This window comes from Dendropsophus ebraccatus, chromosome 2, assembly GCF_027789765.1.
Source record: "Dendropsophus ebraccatus isolate aDenEbr1 chromosome 2, aDenEbr1.pat, whole genome shotgun sequence".
NCBI lineage: Eukaryota > Metazoa > Chordata > Amphibia > Anura > Hylidae > Dendropsophus > Dendropsophus ebraccatus.
Genome location: NC_091455.1, coordinates 71,873,907 through 71,893,829, shown reverse-complemented (window position 1 = coordinate 71,893,829; position 19,923 = coordinate 71,873,907).

Below are 19,923 nucleotides of genomic sequence, written 5' to 3'. Positions count from 1 at the left end.
AGAAAAGTAAAATATGTTTACGAAATTATGCCAGAATAAAGAGGACATATTGGCAATGTGACCTAGTAACTAATTTATGTGATACAACTTTCTTTTCTTAGAAGCAGAGAATCTCAAAGTTTGTAAAGTGCTAATTTTTCAAATTTTTCATGATATTTTTATGTTTTTCACAAAAAACACAAAAGATAGTGACCAAATTTTACCACTAATATAAAGTACCATATGTTACAAAAAAATTATCTCAGAATCGCTAGCATATATTAAAGCATCACTGAGCTATAAGCGCATAAAGTGAGACAGGTCAGATTTTGAAAAATGAGCCTGGTCATTAAGGCTCAAATAGGCTTGGTCCCTAAGGGGTTAATTGCATGTCTTTCTTTGTTATCCAGTTGGTTGCGTGTGGAGAAGCATATGACTATACACATTACTAACCCGCCTTCATCTTGTCTGCTCTAGTTCCTTGCGTACAATGGGTTAATAATAGGTAGCAGGTTATATCAGTGTGACCAGGTGGCCAAAGTAATAGCTCACTACAGTTCCTATTTAAAGTGCTTTATTATAAAATAAAATGCTGTAAAAAAAATCTTATAAACTAGTTAGTTTTAACATGTTGACATTTTTAGGTGTTTTCTTTGGATAACGGTTTCCCTTTCAGTCTAGTTACATACTACCGGTCCCTGCTATGTAGATTTCCACTGTAACTTCATCCAATGCACTTCAAGGGGTATTTTCTATGCCATCTGCTATGCCTGCTGCTGAAAGGAGGCAGGAGGTGCAATTAAATGTATATATCCACTTGTATAACAAATAATTTGACCTAGGATGTGCCTGGCAAAACAAGTCTGTGAGTCTACAGGTAGGAAGCATGATGAGCACTGGACCAGATGGCTCTTCTTCACGTAGTCAGTCAGAAATATTGCCACAGATTAAATGACTTCCAGCTAAAAAATAAAGTTCCCTTGAAAAACATCAGGTGTGCAGAGGAAACCGCTAATCTCAATTTTATATCAAGATTAACGTTCAGATATTGTTCAAGGTGAATGTCAAGGGCCCATTAATCAAGCCCCAAAACTTGTGCAAAGGCCAAATAAGCCATAAATTGTGACTTTTCTTCTTCTAGACTTTGCAGAAACTGCTCTGTTACATTTCAACATAACTTAGTGTACTTTATGAATTTATGTATTCTGAGCAAAAACTTGACGGTAATATTTTCTGTAATGTTTTTATTTGAAATTGAATGAAATCTTTTCATAGTTGGGAGAAAGGTAATATGCACAAAAAAGATTTACTTACCTACCCTTGTTAAAATGAAAAGTAATAAACACAACATTTTACATATTTTCCACATCACGATGTCTTAATATATTTGGATTCATTTTGTTTCAGCAGTTAAGTTCCTCTAGTTTATACTTGTGAGGGTTTTAGCACAGTTTATGTCTCAGATTAGTTATATGACATATTTCTCCTGTCCTTCGCAGGAGATTCACAGTATGCAGTTTAGAGTGTTTGCAAGATGGAGACTTTATTTTCTTCAAGGGTTTGTATTGATTTACTCTTTAAAATAACATGCTTATACGTGACCTAATGTGGACATATTGCTTGTTCAAGTTCATGTCATCTTTAGTGCCCTGTCAGAGTAATATTATTATGTGTCCGGTCATCTATATGAAGAAATATTCTTTAAACTAGATATAGGCTATGTTCACACTACGTTTAACAGCGTTCGATGCTACGTTAAACAGCCGGCCGCCAGGCTGCATTTAGGGCATGAATACAGCTGACACCCCTGTGTTGGCTGCAAGAACATCTTTTTTTCTTTACAACTGACTTGCGGGCACCGTCAGGCATTCACTTCAATGTGATGTGCAGCCGCCGCTGCAATTTACGCTGTGTGAACAACTATTATTTCCGGACGCTGTTCAATGAATAATAGGTATGTACATTATTTTACCGTTCTAAAGAACAGGCATTAAAATAACAGTGTGTGCATACAGCGGACGGCATTGCATTGATTTTAATGCAATGCTGCCCCTGCAGTAAAGAACAGATACTGATTCCATTGCAATCAGCATCCGTTCTTTATATATAAACAATGTTGTGTGAACATAGCCATAAGATTTCCTCTTTTTACAGATGAGTTAGGAGATCAAGATGTGTACTGTGAATTGATATAGACAGGAGACTCCATGTTAGTATGTTTTTTGATGGGTCAAGGACTTCAATAATATTTCTTTTTCTTTCCCGATTAGACTGTGATAGAGTGTGCTGGGACATCACATCATTTACAATGGATTCAACAAGAGCCCTAAGAAAGATTCTCCATGATTATTATTGTATAGTGAATTTATAATTTACCTAATTATTAGTATTTACTAAAACAAGCATAGTCTTTAGATACAAAATCTATATAAAACTGGTTAAGGGTGCCTTCACACCTACCGTATCGCAGCAGAAAATCCGCTGCGGATCCGCAGCAGATCCGCAGCAGATTTAACTAGATAAATGAACACAGCATTAAAAACGCACTGTCAAATCCGCTGCGGATCCGCAGCAGATTTGTAAGTGCGGATTTGATGCTGTGTTCATTCATTTAGTTAAATTTGCTGCGGATCCGCAGCGGATTTTCTGCTGCGATACGGTAGGTGTGAAGGCACCCTAAAGGAGAAATCCAGTGATTTTAAAAAATTGTCAGCCGGCAGAGGGAAACATAATAAACTATCCTTACTTACCTTTCCCGTGACCCATGTGACAGGCTCCGGGACCCCTGCCGTAAGGCATTTTCCCCAGAGTTCAAATGATGTCACGACTTGGAAGAAAATGTCCAACCCGGCTGATAGATTGCATGCTCAGCCAATCAGTGACTGCAGCGGTGTCACTCCCCAATCACTGACTGGCTGAGTGGGCATCAGCTGGGTCATGATGTCGGCAGTACAGGAGATCCCGAAGCCCGCCAGGGGTCCCAGAGCTGCAACCCAGCGATGCAGAGACACATGGAGAGGTGAGTGATAATTGTTTATTATGTTCCCCCTGCCCCTGCTGATTGAAATTTTTTCTCTTCCTTCTCCTTTAATTTCTGCTGGATCTTTATGGCTCTGTTCTATAAGGTGCACATTTTCGTGTAGTATTCCAGTCCTAATATATATTTATTTATTTGTTTAGAATAAATTACATAAGTTCAGTAATAGAAAATAAGCGAGATGACTTTCACATCGACTTTCCTCTTCAATCATAGAAGTATCTGTTTCTCCAGGTCCACCTCAATATAAAGATAACATGCTGTAAAGTCTAGTTAAAATCTTATATATTCTTATATACACCAAGTAAAGATGGGCTGATGGTTTTAGTTTTTATTACAATTACCCCAGACAAGTTCTGATGGTTTAAGTTTTAGAAGTGACTTGCATTAGAAGATGAGAAATACCTTTCCTTTGGCCATAATAAATAGATTACTGAGTTTTAGTATAACTGTAAGCTATGGTGATTAGGGAAATGTGGATTTATAGTTAATTTATAAACGAGTTGAAAAATGTAATGATATGTATAGCGGTGTATAAAATATTGGAATAATTAAAATATAAGGAGACACAAAGCTATCAATAAAATTTTCATTATGACACAGAAAAAGGCTGACATCTTATATGAGACTTAAATGCTCCAAAGGGCATTTTTCCCATCGTCTATTTAATTATTAATTTCATAATTACACCGAAGAGCACATAGATTGCACATTAATACGATCTAATTACAGGTATTTTTTGAATATAAAATGGGAATTTCAATGAGCTCAGCACAAAGCATTTCTGTCTACATTAATACTGCTGATCAACTCTTACATAATGATTAGGAGCCATTTATTTTAGGACCCTACTATTCACAACTTCCTGAAACGCATCCAGCGCATTTATATGAGTAGTTTGTAATTACAAAGCTTTAGATTTATCAGTGGAAGCCATTATAAATGACTTATCTAACTTCACACTAAAGCTTAGAGATAATGGTAATTACTAAAGATGAGTGAACCGGGTTGCGGTTCGAGTCGATCCGAACCCGAACTTTCGGTATTTGATTAGCTGGGGCTGCTGAAGTTGGATAAAGCTCTAAGATTGTCTGGAAAACATGGATACAGCCAATGACTATATCCATGTTTTCCACATAGCCTTAGGGCTTTATCCAAGTTCAGCAGCCAGTGTTAATCAAATGCCGAAAGTTCGGGTTCAGATCGACTCAAGCATGCTCGAGATTCGCTCATCTCTAGTAATTACCAGTGTATTTATGATTATCAATTGGTTAGTCTTTGTTCCTTAATAAACAAATAAAATAATGACATGGATGTCTTAGGTACTGTTCCGGGTGGTGTTTTTTTTTCTTGTTTTATCAGTATTCCTATGATGATGACAAGACTAGCACAGCATTGTTTTTCCTTTCAAAACCCCCAAAACCCCCAACTGAAACCTGATGCACCTGGATATGTGTCAGTTCAAAGAGATCCATTTAAAAATTATCTAGAGTTGTTGATTAAGAAATCAAGAGTGATGTGGTATATGATCAAACCCCAGAATTAATTTTAGCAAATGGCTAGGAATAATAACAATAAAAATCAGGGGAGAACAGGTCCAAGCTGTCAGAAATAAACTGTTATGAAATGTTACTCATTCTTGTCTTAGTAGTGGGCTGTACCCATTGTCAGGATAAAGTAGAATGATCAACATGGGTAAAAGAGCAGAGAAAGGCCTGCTCTTTTACTGGCATGGCCGAAATGTATTGCATTAATAAACCCATTGGAAGTGAAGGTTGCAGATACATGTGATTTAAACTATACTACACACATAAGCCTACCTTCCCCCTGCCCCTATCTACATCAGCGCCGGTATACAGGGTCCGTTGATCCCATGTGGATCATTCTACTTGATCTGTTAACACCTATCCACTGGTGTGCCTTCCTGGGTGTCCTGTATCTCTTGCTAAGCCTTCAATAGAGTTGTGCCTATGTGAGAGCACAACTCTTTTAGGTGAGTGGATCCATTCTATACCCCTCACCTCTTCTTATCCATCTACGATATTACACTAGGGAGTGCCCCGTTTCTCGATTTATTTATTTATTTTTTTTACATTGTCAGGATACTGTCAATCCTTGAACCTCAAAAATTAGGTTTGTGGCCTAGATAATGTCAGTCAAATAATTATTAGGCTGAGAAGCGACAAAATAAATAGAACTTCCCATCATTGTAGTACTAGGCAGCTGCTGCTTGGTTCTGAATTTGGCTGATGATGTTAATGTGGTAGTAGTAGGAGAGGGCATGCGTTATAAAAAAATAATTAATTAATTAAAACAAGCAGCCTCCTACATTTGTGAAATGGAAAGCCTTGGTTAATGCGGCAGTATTATATGAAAATCTTTTGTTTAAACATTGGGGCTGTCCATCTAAATTTCATAATGTATGGGGATCTTGGTGCCACACGTCTGGAAGTAATTATTCAGCCAACCGTTATACTAGTCTACAGGATTCATAATTACCCCTAACACCTAAATAGAAATCTAATTTCCTGGATAAATGTGATGCTTAGGTGGCGTTATTGTTTAAGCTACTCTAACAGGATGTATGTTTTTTCCTGTTTTTTTTTTTCTTTTTTCTTCTTCTTTTCCTTCTTTCCCCACACATTTCCCTGCTGTTTCTCCTTGTCCTCCTTTTGAAGACCTTAAACACTTGAAGTTGTACACTTTTAATAAAATGAGTTAAAAAAGCCTTGGGTCTCCTTAGTTTTCCTTAACCAACAAGGTACAAAACTAAGCATTAGCCTAGTACTACCAGGGTGGGAAAGGCCATTTGGAACCTCCCAGGTTAACAATACTAGCCTGCCATCACCCAGACCACAGGCTTCATTTTTGAGTCTCAAAGCCTGACAGTACCTAGCTCTTTCTGGTACCCCTGGTGGAGTTGAGTACCAGTGTAGTAATTGGGGGTTAAAAGGGTTATCCAGTGCTACAAAAACATGGCCACTTTCTTTCAGACACAATACAACTCTTGTCTCCAGTTCAGGTGCGGTTTGCAATTAAGCTCCATTCACTTCAATGGAACTGAGTAGCAAAACCCCACCCAAGCTGGAGACAAGAGTGGGGCTGTCTCTGAAAGAAAGTGGCCATGTTTTTGCAGCGCTGGATAAACCCTTTAAGACTTAGTATTTTATAAGCCTAATACCAGGGTGGGAACAGCCATTTTTTAAAACCCACTATAGCCTAATAAAACCAGCCTGCCACCGCCTGGGCTCTGAGCCTCATTTTGGTACTAGGCTCTTTCCAATACACCTAGAGGGTAATATGTAGAGGAAGTTGGCACTTGCTGGTTGTTTCTCTTTTTCAGCTGCACTAGACAACGGCTACTTTGTAGACATAAACTGGGGATATGTAGCAGCTGCGTTCCTACCCATGTATAGGGGTTTAAGGATGAAGGCCTTCATTCATTTACACATTAATTCATCCATATTAGGGATGGTCCGAACCTGCCGAGGTTCGGGTTCGTATGAACCCGAACGCTCGGCAGCAGATTCCCGATGTCTGCCTATGGCTATGGCTGTATCCCAATTTTCCAGGCAGTCCTCCCGCTGGATCCGCCCGCTCCGCGGAGCGGGCAGACAGCGGGAATCATTACCGAGGGTTCGGGTTCGTACGAACCCGAACCGAACTCGGTTTGGACCATCCCTAATCCATATACAAAAGACTGACTGCTGTAGCGCAGTTGCTTGACAGATTATTCCCTTCTTGGCAGGATATTACACCCATTACACATTTTTTCTGTTTTAGGTTTGCGAAAAAGGATTTCCCAGAATTCTGTAACTCCTGAACGGGAAGCATTTCATGCAGTGTTGCAGGCAGCAGATCGCTCTCCACGGCGTCTCCAGACTCGCTGTCACATGTGCTCAGTGTGAACCTTCTCTCATCTGTGAAGAGCACAGGGCACCAGTGGCGAATCTGCCAATCTTGGTGTTCTCTGGTAAATGCCAATTGCCCTGCATGGTGCTGGGCTGCGAGCACAACACCAACTTGTTGAAGTTGCGCTCTCATTCCATCCTCACAGAGTCTGACAGTTTGAGCAGACACATGGATATTAGTGGCCTGCTGAAGGTCATTTTACAGGGCTCTGGCACTGCTCCTCCTTGCACAAAGGAGGAGGTAGCGGTCCTACTGCTGGGTTGTTGCCCTCCTACGGCCTCCTCCACGTCTCCTAGTCTACTTACCAGAAACAGGTATCTGCTCCGTTCTCTGTTCGCTGACAGACACAGCTATTCTTCTTGCCACAGCTCACATTGATATGCCATCCTTGCAGAATCTCTCCTTTATAGGGGTTGTCCTGCTATTTGCCAATCATTTCTACCTGTTAATTGTTCCATATGCATGAAAGCAGGAGAAATTGATTCGCCATCAGTGTTGCTTCATAACTGGACATGGTGATTTCATAAAGGTGCGATTGACTTGGAGTTATATTGTGCTGTTTGAGTGGGGGGTTTTTTAGAAATATTTTGAGCCATATTATATATATATATATATATATACACACACACACACACACACACACAGACAGGAGACAAGCAGATTATTTTACCTGATAATGTTGTAACACATATAAACAAGTTTAAAAAAAAAAAAAAAAAAAACATAATAAAGAGTTTTAACATAACAATGTCAAACTTTCTAGACACAAAGTGACCTAAGTAATAATGTCATAAATAATTAAAGAGAACTACTTCATTTAAGCGTTTACTTATGAAGCCACTGAACATTGCTTAGTATATTTTTATCACCAATTTCCTCTACTTCTGAGAAATGGACAGAATTTCCTAGCACTGTAAATTGTTCCCTGCTGATAGTGCACTTATCACAGATCATTGGAAACTGAAAAGTATTATTAAGTTTTGTATCCAGAAAGTTCTTTTCTATTGAAAAACGAAGAGCAGGGTGTTCTGCCCGTATGTGTCCAACTGCATTCTCACCTCGGTTTCTTACTTTGTGCAAGGTCACCTCTTAAGATACTTAGTATCTTTTGAAGTCTATATTTGATAATCCATCTAATAATACCAAAATAGTAAGTCAGCCATAGATCTCCCGGGTGATGTTAGTTTATTCATTGATAAGAACGCTATTGTTATTGTGAATTAGTAGCATTTAGTTTGATAAATCAATTCTTTACAAAAATCCCATGGACTAACACTCCCTACTTCAACAGTGCTAAAATGGCATCAAGATAGCACATATTAATTGATACCTGCAATGTTGATTAATCCCACAATTTACTTTCTGACAATTTCTTTGGTTGTTTCCCATTATTTTGCCTAGAAAATACAGATTGACCAGAGAGTCTATTGAAATGTAAAGACGCACATAGCGAACAGGTAAAAGCAAATTACATTGAAAAATTGCAATCCTACTATGTTAAGGCTGAGATTTCCTTTATGTATATATGTATTCCTATATGTTTTATCCAGCAATATTTTGGGGCCATAGCCAGGATATAACTATTGGAAATGTTGTGCACATATCCTGTGACCAAAGGTGGACAGAAAAATGTAACATTTTTCTGTATGGTTAATCAAGAAGCTGTAATAGATAGCCATTGTGGATATGCTACTCGGTTTGGCTATTGGCCACAAAAGGGCGTGAAGTCTAAGTGCCCTTTAAGTCTTCATCCTCTATCCCGCTTCAGAGGGAAGAAGCTGGACTTCTATGGCTAGAGAACACCAGGTCGCTCCACAAGTGTTGTCCTGGTATGAGCAGCAGCTGGTTCCCAAGAACCAGACAGAGTCTATACAAGGCACAGAGGAACAGGCCAAGTATACAGTATGTGACCAGCAAGCCGAGTCATCAGCAGGAAAGTCAGCGCAGCACCACAGAGGAGGCAAAAATCATAGTCAGACAAGAATGATATGGGCAGGCAGCTTCAGAGGCAGGTCAGCAATCCAAGTCAGCAATAGAGGGGATACATGGTACAGACTGGGGTCAGACAAGAAGTGGAATCCAAAGAACAAATAGTAGAAGCAAGGAGATCCCGCCATTCACCAAATCTTCAGCAAAAGTGATTTATTCACACAATAGTGACAGACTACATACAACAGACAGTCTGAATTGGTGATTGCCAGGATCTCCTTGTTTCTACTATTTTTGCCCTTGCCCAGGTACATCACCAACTAGAATGGAAACTGCTTTTTTCTAGATGTAATCTAAAGAACAGGCACAGGTCAGAATCCACAGAGTCAATAGAATAGCAGACAGACACCTTAGCTTGGAATGCAACCATACAACAATGCTCAGGCAGGAAGTAGACTGACTTTATGCATTCAGAACAGTTGGTCGCTTGCACACTGAATTGCAACAAGATGCCAGAAGACACAAGCAGCTCCGGGATGAGCATGGAGCACAGCAGAGGAGCGGATAGGACAGCGCTGTTGCTGGTGAGTCTCGTCTGGCAGTGTTACAGAAGTCTAGCAGTGAAACTGGTCCCTAAAAACCAAACTGACCCTTTGGGAAGCTACAGGATCACTTATTGTGATCAGTTTCCCATTGGCCTTTTCCCCTAATAGATAGATATTAAAATGAGACTGAGAGCAAGACATATGTGACACACAGACCTTAATATGGTGCTACAGGGCAGGTTAATAATATAATACAGCATCAGCATACTAAAGCTATAGCTATTGATACCACAGGAAACACCTCATACCTCACATTCTAGAATTCTAGACCTGGCTGTGTGGCAGCCAGGGCAGCCTAGGCAGCCTCTGTGGAAGCTAACTAACATTAGAGCCCAGGCAGGGACCTAGTTGTGCATTTAAATCTATATACTTAGAATTTTTTTTAGATTTATTTTATTTTTACACTTTTTATATATTTTTTAGCAATAAGTTTTAGCTATAAAAAAATATTGTGATTGGCTATACCACAAGTCAAACGCAATGGGGAAAGTAGACAAGTAAAAATTCTTCTCCTTTTCAACTTCCAGTGAAAGAATAACTTCTTCTGTCATAAATTTATAGAGCAGAAAAGTTACTTTAAAGTCAAGTTGTAATACAAAGAATGAAAGAAATCCTATATCACCAGCCTCTGGAGAAGAATGGGGCATGTTCTGAAATATATCAGCAGCTGAGAGTATCTTTCAGACATAACTGGATTGGATTTGAGGCTTGTGTTATTGTTTGTGCTCCTATCTAGCCCCTTTTATAAGTAACAGTTACATGAAATGGGAAGATCAAGTATTCATGCCTAGCAACTGAGAGTCCTTTTAAATCACAGAAACATGATCAATGTGAAAAAATCACTTCTCACATGCCCATAAATTACACAGCAAGTGTATGGTCACCCGCAGAATATCTGATTTACATGCAGTTGTATAAGAAGCCAAATTCTAATCTATTCCAAAGGGTTCAATATGTTCCTTGGTATTTCAGGAAGATTTATTTCACGGAGACTAGAGGATTATTTACAGATAGCTGCAGGGTCATACTGTAAAATTGGCCAAAAGTACCTCGCCATTGCCCTAAGTGCATTTGGACATATTGTACAGCATAGATTTGAAGGCTTCTGCAAAACAGTCTTTAACCCCATATGCCATGGCTCGCTATTTAGACACAGGAGAATTCTATTTTGCATCTGCCTTTTACACATTTTGAAATCACGCAGTGTCTTTGGATCTTTCAGAAATTTGTAGCTGCTGTTGCCGCTGACACAGTAATTTGCATCTCACTAGCATGAAGCATAATGCAGAATTGTCTCATGATTATTTTCTCCAGCAAGCTTAGTAAGGTTGCTGCTTATGAATCATGCATTCTGAGCAACTCACACTGTAGCACAGCATACATACTTAGCAGTGTAATAAATCAGGCATATCCACCATGAATAATAAGTTTTATTGTTTTGCTATAATGTAGCCTATCAAAAGTATTGATCGAGTTTTGCTTATTGATTTTTTGTTATTTTTCTTAATTACAAGTAAAAGTCATTAATAATTGACACTTACAGGGCAAAACATAATGTACTGTACAGTATATTATAACTATGCATGACACTATTTGCTAAATGGTCATATAAGCCTCCATGTGTCAAAAACAAAATGTAGTGTATTATCTATAAATACATAATTTAAAAATTTTCTGCAACCCATAATTTTTCTTTTTTAATTAAAGCTGCCAGACAGCAATTTTGGCATGGCTAGCTTACAATATAGGGGAGGATTTATCAAGACCTATTTATATGCCTTTCTTAACTAAATACCCACCTCTGTGCCAGATTTATTTAGAGTAGTGATGAGTGGACCCGTGGAAATTTTGGTTTGACAGATTCGTTGAGACAGTTAGGTTATCAGTGTTGTGGCCAATAATCCAAATATTGTGACAATTAGGCAAGTAAGTGCTGTGTTCAATATTTACAAGTTTGGAGACAATTAGACAACTGAGTCCGGACAAAGTGAAGACAGCCTGAGTATCGCCTGGAAAACAGGGATACAGCCTATTAACTAGGCTGCATCTCTGCTTTCCAGATGGCACTCAGGCTGTCTACACCTTGCCCACGGAACGGGAAGGCAGCAAGAGTCAGATGCCGATGGTTCGGGTTCGTTCGAACCTGAACCTCGGCCCTGTTCGATCATCTCTAGTTGTAGGAAGAGTTCAAGATGAGGTATGTATCTCTATATAGATATAAAACAACCTTCTAAAGCTACTAACAGCAATCTGTTGCTGCGTTCACATATAAATAAATTATTTATATGGGGGATAGTGCCAATATTGGTGCCTCAATAGATGGGACAGGCCACAGATTTAACCTAACGGGGGGGGGGGGGGTCCACTGGGAATGGAAGGGGTTTAATACTTTATTGTACAGGAGTTCGAAGGGGATGGATGGGGTTTTGAATGTGTTTTGTAAAACACGTTTTACAGTACAGTACAGTAAAGATTTACATGAACCAGCTGTCCAGGAATCCAACTAAGCAGAAACTCCACTGAGGTTGGCTTTAAAGGAACCGACAGATTTAATAGAATGGACACTGGCTTTACAGCACCCACAAACTGGTTTAAATGGACACTGGCATTATAGCACCCTGCACTGGGATACCAAATATGTTAACTGCACCCACAGCCCCCCACAGTCTGGTTTCAATGGTCACCGGCTTCACAGCACTCACCCAAAGACTGGATTAACTGGGGACTGGCTTTACAGCACCCACAGACTGGTTTAAATGGACACTGGCTTTACAGCACCCAGACTGGTTTGAATGGAAACTGGCTTTACAGCACCCAGAGACTGGATTTACTGGAGACTGGCTTCACAGCATTGACAGACTGGTTTAAATGGACACTGGCTTTACAGCACCCACAGACTGGATTTAATGGGCACTAACCACTTCTCCCACACACTGATAACTTGAAGCACGGCACCCACAGACACCCACCAACAATGGACTCTCCTCTCTCTATCTTTCTCTATTTCTCTTCCTGCCTTGCCGTAAATGCATGCAGTGATATCTCTCTCCTCTGCACAGACAGCCAACTGCCCACCTCCAGGAATTGGAGGACACTATATACAGGGTAAGGAGGAGGTGCTGACATCACAGTTATTATGCATAATCCCTTGCTTCTGCTAAGTGACAGTACTATAACTAAACATGTGCAGCCGCCATATTTAGGGAATTTTTTAACGAATTGCATGGAGCGAATTCAAAGCGAATTCAATAATGCGGGATTTGCTTCGTTCATCCTTTTACTGAGTACCCAATACAACTATCTGAATGATGAAGCCAGACCAAGTTGAAGAGTTGGTTGATTTTTTAGAAGAAAAAGATAGAATTCCTTCAGCTCTCTTAAAATTAATATATTTTATTGTTGCAACTCTTAAAACCAACCGACGCGTTTCGAAACTGCCTGGATCTTATTCATGGTATCTGGGTCTAGGTAGATAGGGGAAGAGCAATCATGTTTATGGCCACCATAAAGTGAACATACTCTGGGGCACCATTTCTGCAGGAGAAGAGTAAGCGTCCCACCGCTGTGGCAAGATTGATTTTATGGCACAGACTGCCTTAAGTTCAATGGCTTTGTCCTTAACCTGCTACTCTGCTGCTGAAAGCACAGAGCTCTCCAACTCACCCCCTTGCAAATCATCCAAGCAGTATGAGACATGGAACAGTCACTAGTGCTGTTTGATAAGTCTGCTGGTGGTGATTTCAGGGCCCTCTTTCCCAGTTGAAGAAATTAAAGACATTGCACTGATGCCCCCCCCACTACTGTTGGAGGATGAGGACGTGCTAATACTCATGGACGGGACCACCAGGACAAATCTGCCACAAGTGACGGACCCAAAGTGTAAACTGACGCTGCTTTCTGCAGTATGAGGGGGGACAAGGAGAGCAGTGGTGAGGAGGAAGACAATGCGAGAGATGATCAGGAGGACCAAGCACAGAAGACCTAACTTTCTCAAGATTCGAATATATTAGCCACTCACTGATGGCCTAGCAGCAGCAACCCATTTTTTTTCAAACATGCTCTGATGTCCTAACTAGCCCTACACGTGTATCTATTAGCCACGCACAGAAGGCCTAACTGCCCCAAGAATTGATATTTTAGCCATGTACTGATGGCCTAACTGGGCCAACACTTTTATTTGTTTCTAGATGCATGGAAGCCCTAACTGCCTCAAAATGTGAAAATATTAACCATGCACTGACCTAACTATGGCAACCCTTCCTTTTTCTTTTTGTTTTTAAATTATGCGCTGATGTCCTAGCTGGCCTAACACGTGTACCTATTAGTTACACACACAAACCTATCTGCCCAAAATTTAAATATATTAGCCAAACACTGATGGCCTAACTGCAGCAACACTCCTTTTTTATGTGTGTGTGTTTTTTTTATACATGCACTGATGTCCTACCTGATCCAACACGTGTATCTATTAGCCAAGCACTGATGGCCAAACTGCAGCAACACTTCTTTTTTCTGTGTGTTTTTTTTTTTTTTTTACACGCACTGATGTCCTTGCTGACCCAACACGTGTATCTATTAGCCATAAAATAACAATTCTGAAGTATTTTTGATTAGAACTTTGTGCTGTTCCTTTATTTGTATTATTCCTGGAAATGTATGATTCCTTGGGGGGCACAAAGCCCCCTAGAACATCTACTCACATAGGCCATGAATAAAGCCTTACTTAGCGTCTTGTAAAGCTTAAAGGGGTATACCCATCTGTACCACTTTAATGCAGGTCCAACACTTTTCTTTAGATTGAGATCTCCACAGCCCTTTCTGGCCTGTTTGTGGCTGTCAGGGGTGGTCCGGAAGCCGAAAACAAGTGGAGCAGGGGACTCCTATCAAATTTCTGAGGATCCCCTGCTCCACTTATATAATTTTTATGGCACAGGTTATGTTATGAGACCCTTGTGACAGTGATTGCAACTGAAAAAACAGGCACAGAAAGTTTTTCTTACAAAACTAATAATATGAAAATAGTAAAATGTACAATATGGCCTACCTTTGTCATTGATAATACTTGTGTTTTCTTATGTGGTTAAAGGAGAACTCCATCCAGGATGCCCTTTAGGTGGAAAAAAATAGCATTGGCTTACCTCCCTTACCCATTGGGCCACCGCGTTGCTGCCCCTGTTCACCTGGGACTGAAGCAGCAGAATGAAAGTGGCAATGCAGGAACCAGGGTGGTAAGTATACGTTATTTTTTCACTTCTCCACTCCTTGGTCATTGTAAAAAAAAAAAAAAAAGGGTCCTGGACGGAGTTCTCCTTTAAGGGAATTTTGGACCCTCCTCAGGTAGCAGGGCCTCTTCACTTACTACAGCAATCTTTATATTCAGGTATTAATATGTAAATTTTAGTGCTTTGTGTTACTGTGACATTTGCAGCGATAGGTTCAGATTTTTCAGGCAATAACTCTTTGTTGTATTGTTTTTATATTTCAGCATAATGTATACATAATACTTATGGCATTCTGATTTATAGCTGCCATTTTCAACACCTTGTTTTTATAGTATTGAGCAAGTACATTTCCCTGTACCAGTATTAAACTTATTTTTTTCCCTGATAGTTGTAAGTAGATTTACTGACGCAGAAACATGTTGTTTAGTTTTATTACTTTAGTAAGGCTTGACCTTTAAGTGTTTAAGAAAATTTCTGAGACTTTGTGATTGTTGAAACATAGTATACTGCAAAGAAAGAATACTTTTGAATCACTTTCTTTTGTGTGTATACTGAGGCGTAAGTTACAGCTTCTGGGCCCTAATGCAAAATCTGTTACAGGGTTCCCTCAGATCCCAGAAACCAGGTGCCACTGCCACATCTGCACCATGTATAGCCATGTTTTGTATGTACTTATTTGTAGGTTATACAGTAGGTTCTATTAAAGAGTATACATTTTTTTTTTTAAAGAATACTGCATTTACTCATGAATTAACCCTTTAAAGGGTACCTTTCATCATGCGCTGCCAAGTGTTCTCCAGAGTTCAGCATGGAGACACAGCTCATAGAACGGGTTAAAAGACAAGCTAAAAAAATGGTGGAGTGTGTCAGGCATAACACATATAAAGAAAGACTTTAGGATTCATAATGGGGTGATGTGCAGTCATCTATATTTAATAAGTATCTCTGGTTTAGAGCACTTATTTCAAATACTTTATTAAAATATCTCTTAAATACAACTTCCATAAATCAGCGGTAATACTGAAGAGGAGATACAGTACAGTGTTATATTGCTTATTACAAAAAAACACCTCTTTTTCCACCTACCAACCAGATTCCTTTCCTCTTTCTTCTTATCTGTTAATTCACCCAGAATCTACTGATAAAATAGACACAGTAGGAAAAAGATGTATTTTCAGTTTTACTAGGAAAACAGGTTAAAGCTGCTAAAAAAAAGCTTATAAAATGGAAAAGGGGGTGGAAGATGCAAAGGAGACTAGGCGCTATAATGTCTACAATAAAAAAAGCATACAAGGAATAGGAGATCCTGCTTCTCAGTCTTTCTTACAAAGAGAAATAGCATAAATATGGAGGTTGTTATACAGCAATAAAAGCAATGTTCTTACAAATATAGCATTGGGTAAGACACTAAAATGCTACATTTCTGTGTGTCTCTGCCTCTGTTGCCAACACCTCTCTTTTCCTACTTGCTGCTCCTCTATGTATTTGTATGGGCAAGCTGCAAATCCATCTTCTCTGTACAGTACAGTGAATTCTGAGTCGGCAGTGAAATGGGAGAATAGGAAGGATGAAAACATCTGATACATGGAAAAAAGGGGTCATATTGTGTTATAAGTTTCTTACCTTTCTTGTAGTGCAGAAAATGGTGTATTCTTTCCAGTCAGACACAATGGGGGGGATTTATCGAACTGGTGTAAAGTAGAATTGTCTTAGTTGCCCCTAGCAACCAATCAGATTCCACCTTTCATTTCTCAAAGAGTCTGTGAGGAATGAAAAGTGGAATCTGATTGGTTGCTAGGGGTAACTAAGACAATTCTACTTAACACCTGTTTGATACATCTCCCCCAATGTTCCCTGCTGCCACCTCTGTCCCTGTTCAGGGCAGGAGAGGTTTTCTATGAAGATTTTCCCCTGCTCTGGACAGTTCCTTGCACAGACAGAGGTGGCAGCAGAGAGCACAGTGTCACACTGGAAAGAAAACACCACTTACTGCATTACATACAGCAGCTGATATGTACTGGAAGGCTTAATTACAAATCTTAAAAAACTTTAAGGCAACAGCTGATTTGAAAAACATTTTTTTTTCTCAAACGTATCCCTTTAACAATAAAGGAAATGTCCATTGTAAAAACCACTTTGTAAAAAATAAATAAATAAAATTTAAATTGATAAGAAATAAGCTGTTTCAACATATTTGTAAGTATTTACAAATACTTTTGTAAAGGTTATAAAATGAAATAAAATAGATAGTTGAGAAACACATGGGATGTAAAATTTATATAATCATTTTTTCGACACTGTTTTACGGATAAAGCCGGTCATTTTTCTTATCATTTGCAACCCCATTATGATAAAAAAAATATACAGATACAACACTACAAAGCAAAAGTAAACATCAGGTTCTGCATTTCACAAGGGAAACAGAGAGGTGGCACTATTACTATTTGTGTTTCCTCAGTCTGCGCTCTGATTATGCAGATCTGTTATTGTCGTCTTCTCACATTACCATTCTGCTCCCTCTAGGTTGCACCTTTTTTGTTAGTAGCCTCAGTAATGACACTGTTCTTCTGTTTCACATATGCTGAGTGTTTTACAGGGGTACACAACGTATGCTCTGCAAATGCTTCTGTGGTGCCAGCAGTGATCAAATGTCAACTATATTGTATTTACAGATAGTTTAGAGCACACAGCACTTTCTGCCCTATATTGCTGCTTTCTGAACTTCAACTTCATTTGAACACTTATAACAATTTTATATAGTACATTAATATATTAATATAATACATTACCCATTTTAATAATTTAATATAGAATATTATAATACATTAACACTTTTACAAATTTAATATAATACATTAATATACCAATTAATACTTTTTATGGAAAAAAAAAAGTCTACACAAAAAAATCCTTTAAATACATGACAAGAGTACATATTGTTAACGGAACCGATTACTGCAACAGGCATCCTTGAATAAGGACATCTGCTAAATTCACCAGTTACACTGATTCAACACAGTGGACCTATGGCCACTAGGTAGTACAAGTTCACACCTTTTTTTGAATTGGTGTGGTGTCCCATCACTAGTGTAGTCTATGGAACTTTAGTAAGCCCTTCCCTCAGGTTCACAAGAGTGGGAGATGTAGTATTGTGTTTTCCCCACTAGGTGTCATTACTGTTTTGTCTAACCAGTTGCACAGTTGAAGTTATCAAGGGTTTATTGTTTTGTACCATGTTTATATGCTGACCATCGGAGGTGCTTGTTCTCTCTTGTCCTATCTCTTTTCTTCTCTCTCTCTCTTACACACACTCAGCCCCACCCCGCACAGGAAGGTTTGGTTTTGGCCCCTGTAGGAGGAATTAGTTCCTGGTGGGAGGAAGCTGGGGAGTTAGTAGCTGGAGGTCCAAGCAGACAGATGTGTGAGACACTGCTTCCTTAAAAAGTTTTTCCTACTAACTAGACCCTAGAGCAAGTAAGCAGTACTAAGCTCAAATTAGGGTAGAGAAGCCACCTAGGAATAACCCTTGCCCATGCTAGGAACCTCTCTAAAAAGTGCAGGGCAGTATCCTGAAGCAAGAGGAACTGACCCCACTAGGACAAAGCTGGAATCTGTGACTACGAGTATCTTCTTATCTCTTCTACTTATACACCTGTTCTGGCAGAGAACATTCACTACTTTGGGCGGGGCTTCTCTGGCAACTCCTCTCCTCTCTCTACTACATAGCACCTCCTACAAGCACTGGCTATCTCCGTGTCAGCACCAACATTTTGTACTACTGTTATTATGTGTACTATTCAACTGGAACCATACTTGTACTTTTTACTAAATGCATGGGACTCTGGTCAAATCTGTCAGCACCTGCACCCACAAACTACCATATACTTGTTTTTTTCCCCCTTTTCTGTAAGTGGCGGTACCAAGAAGGTTACCTTGACAAGTGCCCAAGTGACCCGAAACACTCTCGGAGGTTACCAACCATTGGGGCAGCCGAGACCACCAACATCTGGTTCCAAAGGCAAAGCAAAGTCAAACACACCGGCTATATAGTGTGTCATCACATTGCCCCCATGCAATACTACATTTTTCATCTCCAGAAGGGCCAATCCCTGGGTCCAGTGAATATTTTTCTATTTTAAATCTTGAAAATGGCAATTCATGTGTCTAAGTTGTCAGAACAGCCCTTCTATAAGTGTTAATTCACATTTTTATCTACACAGTAAAATTATACAAGAACATTCTGGTCATATCATTCAGCAGCAACTTTATGTTGTAGATATTGTCAGTAGTATTTAGTTGGGGTGATGCTCATCCCATTTTTCCAGTACCACTAGTTATTTTCCTTCCCTTGCTTGGGTGTGTGGAAGAACGGCAGAATAATACTGTTCCAACTTCCGTTTCCTCACTTTCACTAAGGTTTTGAAGCTCACTCAGGAATACTCAGGAAGCCTCCACCAGTGAGTTTGATACCCAGGGAAATATTCTAATAGGGGCAGTTTGGACGGTTGCTGAGCACCAGGTTTTGAACTGGCTCTCTTGTGTGTTTATTCTGCACCTCACTGATTTGGGAGGGGTTTGGAACTCATGCTGAAATATTGTGCATATGGGAAGGGGAGGTTGGGGGCATAGGGGCAGCCAGGGGCCCAGGTTGGGTGTATAGCCCGCGGCCCCGGGTCCATTTATTCCATCACTGCATGTACCTGCATGTGTGTGTCCCCTTGTCTGCTTCTACACATAGAATGAAGTGAACTTTGCTCCTGGGAGACAGCAGGAGAGGAGGGAGCTGCCCACCAACTCTTTGTATTCTGTCTCTACATCCTGGCTCTAAGAGATGATATACACTTAGCAACAGTAAATGAACAGTGAACTTTAAAGATAGAAGCCCTCTAGTGGCATACATTTCAAATTAGTTTTTAAAATGTAAAACATTATTGTACTATTTTTAAAAAATGAGTTTTACCCATGAAACCTTAATGGCCAATCTGTCAATTGACTGACTTGCAGAATTGCAGGTATGCTACAATATGATTTTGGTAAGCTGGCAATTGTCTTTAGATACTAGTTGTTCTGTTCTAGAAAATCCCTTTAACATTAATATACTTTTACAATTTGTATAATAGAAGCTCAACTGCAACTCAAATTTTTTACCTTGCATATAAGAATTTTTTTTTTAATAGATCACTTCTTCTTTTACAGTACATTTATATAGTTACACTGCTTTGAGCATGCGGTGAGCTTG